We start from the raw sequence: 8,704 nt of genomic DNA, 5'->3' as shown, positions 1-8,704 counted from the left end.
CGTGGTGAAACCCTGTCTCTACTAAAAACACAGAAAATTAGCCAGACATGGTGGCACACGCCTGTAATCCCAGCTACTTGGGAGGCTGAGGCAGGAGAATCACTTGAACCCAGGAGGTGAAGGACGCAGTGAGCCGAGATTGTGCCAGCGCACTCCAGCCTGGGCAACAGAGCAAGACTCCGTCTCAAAAAAAAAAAGATGCTCAACCTCAATGGTTATAGGGAAATGCAAATTAGACCCACAATATGCCGTGACTATACACTCACTAGAATGGCTAAAATTAAATCTCTGAAAATATCAAGCAATGGTGAGGATGTGGAGGAAGTGAACTCTTACATGCTGCTGGTGGAAGTATAAACCAGGATAAGCACTTTGGAGAACCATTTGGCAGTTTCTTCTAAAATTAAACATGCACTCACCATGTGACCAAGCAGTTCCACTCCTGGGTATATACCCTGAAAGAAATGAGTGCTTACGCACACCAAAAAACAGGTACAAAAATGCGCATTGCCACTAAATTGATAACAGCCAAAAACTAAATACAACCCAAATGCCCAACAATAGAAGAATAGATAAATACATTTCGGTGTACAGCACAGCAAGAAAAATCAATGAGCTGCTCTTACAATAAATACAAGTGAATCTCAAAAACACAATATTGATTGCAAAAAATCAGACAAGCCAGGCACAGTAGCTCACAACTGTAATCCCAGAACCTTGAGAGACTGAGGCCAGAGAATCCCTTGAGTCTAGGAATTTAAGACCAGCCTGGGCAACATAGGCTGATCCCATCTCTACAAAAAAAAAATTTTTAATTAGCTGGGTGCGGTGGTGTGCACCTGTAGTCCCAGTTCCTCGAGAGGCTGGGGTGGGGGGACCGCTTAAGCCCAGGAGTTCAAGGCTGCAGTGAGCTATGATCACACCACTGCACTCCAGCCTGAGTGACAGAGGAAAAAGACCCTTAAAAAAAAAAAAAAAAAAAGGCAAGACTTATCTACATATGATGAGAGAGGTCAGAATAGTATCTACTTGTTTAGGGCAGTGGGAGATGGGGATTGAGTGAGAAACGACCTGAAGGAACTTATTAGGATGATGGAAATGTTCTCTATCCTGATCTGGGTGGTGGTTACATGGGTGTATACATAGGTAAAAATTCATTAAGCATCCACTTAAGATTTATGCATTTTACTATATGCAAATTATGCATCAATAAAAGAGTAAAAACAATCAAAACTCTTAGGTGACCTGATATAAGCATGGCTGATACATAAAAAGCTTGCATATGTTACAATGAATACAGTCATTTGGGAACTTAATATAATTTTGTAACGGCCTCAGAAACAGTCACATACCAGAGGCCCTTGGCAACAGCTTCAGTGCTTAGTGCTCTCCAGCACCAAAAGGGACGTATCCCTTTCCAACCAAGGGGGCTATGGCCCTGCCCAGAGCTCTCAAGGGATCCACCTTTCTGGGTCGAACTCTCACAGCTCCCAGAGCACCCGGGGCCAAGCACGTGAGCTGCCAGCAGGCCCCAGCACCCTGCGATGCCAGACCTGCTCAGACCTGGAGAGGGTCCTACAGGTCCTTGGAGGAAAATTACAAGCCCCAAGTACACTAGACACGCAGAGTTTGCTTGTGATGAAAACTTAGCTGAAAGAAGAAGCCCTTTAGGAGGATCCTTGTCTTCTGCAGATGTGCGGCTCTAGCCATGCTGCAACGCAGACCATGGACCAGGAGCTCCCAACCTCGGCTGCACAGCAGACGGGAGCGTTGGAACATGGGATGCCCGGACTGTCTGACCCACACTAGCTGAATTAGAATCTTTAATGTGGTGTTTCTCAGAGGGCCCCCAGGAGCCACAGCAACACTGTCACCTGGGAACCTGTTAGAAATGCAGATTTTCAGGCCCCACTTCAGACCCACTGAATTCTGTGGCCGGCCCCAGCGATCTTTGTTCTGACTGTTCTAGCAGCCCCTGCCAGGGGTTCTGATGCATGTGCAAGTGTGGGACCTAATTAGAAACTGCATTTCTAGCAAGTTTCCAGGTGGTGCAGATGCGGCTGCTCTGGGGACCACACTCTGAAAACCACCAGAGTCTAACTGTCTAATGGGTAGAGCCAAGCTCTGGGAGAGAGTGGGAGAAATTAAAAGCTACCCAGGTGAGTGGCTCTGATGCAGGTGAGAGTAATTAGCATTACCATGGCCGCTCATCATCTCATCTGACAAGAGGTACACACCTGGAGAGGGAGCTCACACAGGTGAGAGCGTTACAGGAGAAGAAATACCATCTCCTCAATTTGACCTGTCTGAGGTCTCTTTTCATTTCCGTAACACTTGCAATTTGGGGTTCCTGGTAAGGCAGGATTTAGGTTCTAGGTGCCTACCCCTGAGAATTTGTTCTGACAGTATTGAAGCTGGAGATGTTTTTGTTAGAACACTTTGCACAAAAGCCTCTATGGGGAGGGGGACCTGATTTTACCTTAAAAAGTTAATTTTATTGCCCAAGATAGATGAGATTTAGAAGGGGAGAGGAAGTAAAGGAGGAATAAAGTGAATGAAAAGAAGAGATGATGTGCAGGGCTGGGGAGGAGACAGCAGATGGGGAGGAAGAGAAAGAACCGGGAGAGAAGGACTGAAAGACCGTCTCTCCTTTCCAAGGAGCATCCACCCTCTCTCTTTTTTAAAACACTGAGTACTGAGAAAGGTTTTATGCAAGACTGGATACAAGAGCTGGGCAAGCTGATGTGCAAAGCAGGAAAGCAAAGGATTGAAGGGAGCTAAAGTGCTCTCTTCGGCAGCACATATATACAATTGGAATGAAGGCGGGGCACTGTGGCTCACATCTGTAATCCCAGCACTTTGGGAGGCTGAAGGGGGTGGCTCACTTGAGGCCAGGAGTTCGAGACCAGTCTGGCCAACATGGTGAAACTCCGTTTCTACTAAAACTACGAAAACTAGCCGGGCATGGTGGTGCTTGCCTGTAATTCCAGCTACTCAGGAGGCTGAAGCAGGAACCCAGAAGGCACAGGTTTCAATGAGCCGAGATCACACCACTGTACTCCAGCCTGGGTAACAGAGTGACACTCTGTCTCTAAATAAATAAATAAAATTGGAACAACACAGAGAAGATTAGCATGGCTCCTGCAAGGATGACACGCAAATTCATGAAAAGTTCCATATCAATAAAAATTATTTTAAAAAAATTTTTAAAGAATTACTTAAAGGAGACCCCAAAAGAGTAAGCAGGGCTGAGAGCCAGGCCCACCGTGGCAGAGGGTCAGACTTCATCAGGGTGAAAACTTACTGCTCTGAAAAGCCAAACTACAGACTGGGAGAAAATGTTCACAGCACCTGTATCTGGAAAAGGATTTGCATTCCAAATACATAAAGAACTCATACAACTCACTAATAGGAAGGCACACAGTGAAAACTGAGCAAAAGACATGAACAGACACTTCACAAAGACCCTTCACAAAGGACATGCAAATTACCAGCACCCACAGGAAGAGATGCTCACCCTCAGTAGTCTTTAGGGAGAGGCAGAATGAAACCACAGTAAGATGTACCTCACACCACAGGCATGGCTGAAATTAAAAAGATGTGTAATACCAGTGTTGGTTAGAATGTAGGGCAGCTGAAACTCTCCTAGCTCACTGGCAAGAACTTAAAATAGTACAGGCTGGATGCAGTGGCTCACGTCTGTAATCCCAGCACTTTGGGAGGCCAAGGCAGGCAGATTGCTTGAGCCCAGGAGTTTGAGACCAGCCTGGGCAACATGGCAAAACCCCATCTCTACTAAAAATACAAAAAAAAATAGCTGGGTGTGGTGGCTCACATCTGTAATATCAACCACCCCAGGAGGCTGAGGTGGGAGAATCACCTGAGCCAGGGAGGTCGAGGTTGCAGTGAGCCGAGATCACGCTACTGCTCTCCAGCCTGGGTGATAGAGTGAGACCCTGTCTCAAAAAATAAAAATACAAATAAAATAAAATAGTACAACTGCTTGGGAGAACTACTGGAGTTTATTTTAAATCTAAACAAACACCCATCATATGACCCAGCAATTCTACTGTTATATATTTACTGAAGTGCAATAAAAACATAGGCCCACAAAAAGACCTGTACCCAAATGTGAATAGGCATAAGTAGCTAGTAGCCACCAAGTGCTGTTTCATTTGATTGCTCAAAAGCTGGTGGAAGTCTACACTGGAATAATAGGTTGTCTTTTTAAAAGGCTTGTATCCAAATGTGCATAACAGCTTTATTCATAATTGCTAAAAATTGGAAACGATTCAAGTAATCCATCAACTAGGAAATGGGTAAACAAAATTTGGTCTCTTCATAGAAAGGGATAGTAATAAAAAGATTGAAATTACTAATAGATGCCACAACATGGATGAGTCTTAAAATCACTGTGTAAAATCAAAGCTGGATGCAACAGTGCCTACCGTATGCCTACCGTATGATTCCATTTATATAAAATTTTTAAACAAACAGAACTAATTTATACTTACACAAAGCAGATGAACGATGAACTGGGACTGAAGGGACTGCAAGTGGGGGACTAAAACACTTTCTGGGCTGATGGACAGGTGTTATATCTGTTTGGACGAACGGAGGCAGGATGGTGCACTTCCGGGTTCTTCTTCACCACCAACTCTTCCCGAGTGTGCGAGAATGCAGCTGACGCCTGGGAAGGTGCAGATTAATCAGGCATGCACCAGGTGATGTCAATCCGAGGAGACCAAGATTTACCTGGTGGCACCTGCGGAGCGGCCCCCCCTCCCCCGACATGCCCGTGCCCCGCCTATTGCCCTTCCACTCCTAGAAAAGTCGCTCCCAGCAGATGCGCCGGGGGCGGGCTTTCTCAGCCCCCACTCTTGTCGGGACTGTATTAGAAACCCCTCCCCTTCCCCCAGCTCCGGTCCCTGAAGCTAGATGACCAAAGAATAAATTTGCAGTTTTGCTTTTAGCCTTGCCTACTCGCTGGTTCTTTTGTGCCCACTCTGGTGGTCTTAGAAAAACAAATCAATATCTTGTTTAGGTATATGCATTTGTCAAAAGTCATCCGACTGAATGCTTAAAATGTATGAATGAATTTTATTGTATGTAAATTATAACTCAATAAAGTTTATTTAAAATGAATTGGCTGGTACAGTGCCTTATGCCTGTAACTCCAGAACAGCACTTTGGGAGGCTGAGGCGGGTGGATCACCTGAGGTCAGGAGTTCGAGACCAGCCTGGCCAACGTGGTGAAACCTTGTCTCTACTAAAAATACAAAAAAAAAAAAAATTAGCCGGGCTTGGTGGCAGGCACCTGTAATCCCAGCTACTCGGGAGGCCGAGGAAGGAGAATCGCTTAAACCCAGGAGGCAGAGGTTGCAGTGAGCCAAGATTGCACCACTACACTCCAGCCTGAGCGACCGGTCAAGACTCCGTCTCAAAACTAACTAACTAAATAAATAAATAAAATGAATCAAAAATAACAATATAAAAAATAGCAAAAAAGAAAAAAGGACAAGAATAAAATAAATATACAGAAAAGAAAAATAAAGAAAAAAATAAGAGACTTTGTGGTAAAAATAATAAAACCGTAAAATAGGAAGAACGCACAGAATGGGAAGAGAGATGGACCAAGGTGAAAACTGTGAAGAGCTGTCGAACTTGAAGAATAGAAAAGGAAGAATGAGCAGAGATGCACAGGCAGAGGTCAGAATGAAGTCCTCTGGGGGTCAAAGAAGTAAGAAACTTGGTGGCCACAGACAGCAGAGTCAAAAGAGCCAAGGGGACCAGCCAGTAAGATTAACGCCCGGAGAGGGCTGTAGGATGGGGCCCGAGTGGAGAAGTCACTCCTGAGAGGCCAGTTCTGAAGGTGGGTTGAGGGGTTGATGACTTGGGCTGACGGAGCAGAGAGGGAGCCTTCAGCAGCTTTGTCAAGGGAGCTTGGGGAAGCAGAGTGGGCTCCAACAGGAGGCTGCTAGGAGAACCCCTGGGAAAATCCACCTGGTGGCCTGAATCTCCTGACACTGTCTTTCACGTCTTCATTCCTACACAGGGATAGATATTGCTATTTTCACCACTGCCCCTGCGCAAGGTGCGCCAAAAGTCCCCATGCCCCTTTTCCATAAGAAGTTTATTGTATGTTTGCACCGGGGAAAGCTAAATAAGCCAGGTGAATTCCCCACCCCAAATTCCTAGGGATGCCGCTGGCTTGCCGCCACTGAGTCGGTCTTTCCCACCTGCCTGCATTGCTGGTGGGAATGCACTTTGGTTCGATTCCATAGGAGCCAGTTTGGCAAAAACTATCAAAACTACAAATGCACACTGGAGGTACAAATACAATAGGAGGTATTTATTCTACAGATAAACTTGTACACGGATGAAACCATGTATGTACTTAGTTATTTGTTGCTTCATTGTGATGCTGTTTGATCAAAACAGACCCAAATACCCCTCAACAAGGCCATTCCAGATAAATACTAATTTTTTTCTCTTTTTGAGGTGGGGTTTCCCTCTTGTTGCCCAGGCTGGAGTGCAATGGCGTGATCTCGGCTGACTGCAACCTCTGCCTCCTAGGTTCAAGTGGTTCTTGTGCCTCAGCCTCTCAACTAGCTGGGATTACAGGCACCCATCACAACACCCAGCTAATTTTTGTATTTCTAATAGAGACAGGGTTTCGCTATGTTGGCCAGACTGGTCTTGAACTCCTCACCTCAGGTGATCCACCCACCTCGGCCTCCTGAAGTGCTGAAATTACAGGTGTGAGTCACCTTGCATGGCTGTATTTTTTTTTTTTTTTTTTTTTTGAGACAGAGTCTTGTTCTGTCGCCCAAATTAAAGTGCAGCGGTGCAATCTCGGCCCACCTTGACCTCTGCCTCCCAGTTTCAAGCAATTCTCATATCTCAGCCTCCCAAATAGCTGGGATTACAGATATGCAGAGCTCTGCCAAGGGACATACCTCTTAATACTGGTGCATTTCATTTCAACAGGAATTTTGGAGGGGATTGAATATTTATTGTACTTTATTCATAATTTAATATTTATTTGAAAATGTATAGCCACATGCATGCAATAGATACTATTCAGGCACAAAAAACAGGATTATCTCTATATACAGACATCGAAAGTCTTCCAAGTTATATTACCAAGTGAAAAAAAAGCAAGATGCATAACAGTTATATAGTACAAAATGTTTTTCCTTTTTCTTATTCTTTTTTTTTTCTGAGACAGAGTCTTGCTGTGTCACCCAGGCTGGAGTACAGCGACACAATCTTGGCTCACTGCAATCTCTGCCTCCCAGGTTTAAGTGATTCTCATGCCTCAGCCTCCCAAGCAGCTGGGACTACAGGCATGCACCACCACACCTGGCTAATTTTTGTATTTTTAGTAGAAACAGGGTTTTGCCATGTTGGCCAGGCTGGTCTCAAACTCCTGACCTCGAGTGATGCTCCCACCTTGGCCTCCCAAAGTGCTGGGATTACAGGTGTGAGCCACCGTGCCCAGCCTACAGTACAAAATCATTTGTTGGTTTTTTTTTTTTTTTAAGGTATATGTATAGAAGCTGGGTGTGGGAGGCTTACACCTCCCAGCACTTTGGGAGGCCGAGGCAGGAGGATTGCTTAAGCCCAGGAGTTTGAGAGCAGCCTGGCCAGCATGGCGAAATCCCATCTCTACAAAAAATACAAAAAAAAGTCAAGTGTGGTGGTGAGTGCCTGCAGTCCCAGCTACTCAGGAGGCTGAGGTGTGAAGGTCACTTGAGCCCAGGATGTTGAGGCTGCAGTGAGCTGTCATTATGCCACGGCATTCCAGCATGGGTGACAGAGCAATATCTTGTCTCAAAATTTTAAAAAAGGTGTATGGGGTATGATGTAAAATAATGTATTTGTTTATATACACCCTCCCCCATAAAGTCTTTGCAGGTGTTGGGGAGTACAAACTTTACTCTCAGGTGCAATACCTGGGGGACTGCAAATTAAACTGAGAAAAGACAGATTAGCAAGAAAAAAGAGTTTAATTACCAGACACATGCATAGACACATGAAAGTGCTCAATGATGGAGTGATTAGAACTGGGGGCTTATATGCCTTAGAAGGGGAATAGGAGGGCTACCATGGGAAGAACAAATAGGTTTACAAATGGGTTTTTAGGAGAAGAAACAGGATATTTTAGAAGTTTGTGATGAGGTTTATTTATGCAGGTGCAAATAGTCTCTGTGTCTTCTTCATGGCCATGAAATTCCCCTGAATAGAAGATTTGTGGTTGGTTTATTCTTGGTTCCTCGCCTGGAAGTGGAAGCTGCCCCAAAGACGGAATGTATGGCAGTCTTCAGTTCCAAGTGGGCCGCACACAGGGATACACAAGAAACTGATAATAGTGGCTACACATTTGAAGGTCAGGGGATAGAGGTGAATGAAAACCAAGAAGTTGTGAGCAGGGCCTTGGGAAGACATTTTTAGAAATTTTTTTATCTTTATTTTTTAAATTTTAGAAAGATATGGATATATTGCCCATTCGAAAACAAACAAACAAACAAACAAAAAACCCTAGGTTCTAAGAGTGATTCTAATTTATTTAAGGAGTGGTTTCCCCCTATTTAGGAGAAGATGGACCGTGCCTCATTAGCAAGGCCTAGTGGGAGTCAGCCCTGAGGGAGGTGCAGGAGATTTTATCATCATCTTTGTCAGCATCACTGCACTTTCTACA

General features: G+C 44.8%; 1 pseudogene; it reads left to right on the top strand.

Moving 5' to 3' along the window:
• Positions 1–3,084: 3,084 nt before the first annotated feature.
• On the top strand, positions 3,085–3,184 carry LOC111546533 (annotated as a pseudogene).
• The last annotated feature ends 5,520 nt before the right edge of the window (positions 3,185–8,704 follow it).

This window comes from Piliocolobus tephrosceles, chromosome 20 (genome assembly GCF_002776525.5).
Source record: "Piliocolobus tephrosceles isolate RC106 chromosome 20, ASM277652v3, whole genome shotgun sequence".
NCBI classification, from domain to species: Eukaryota; Metazoa; Chordata; class Mammalia; order Primates; family Cercopithecidae; genus Piliocolobus; species Piliocolobus tephrosceles.
The sequence above is the reverse complement of the archived record's forward strand: the minus strand, read 5'-3'. Positions and strand labels throughout refer to the sequence as shown.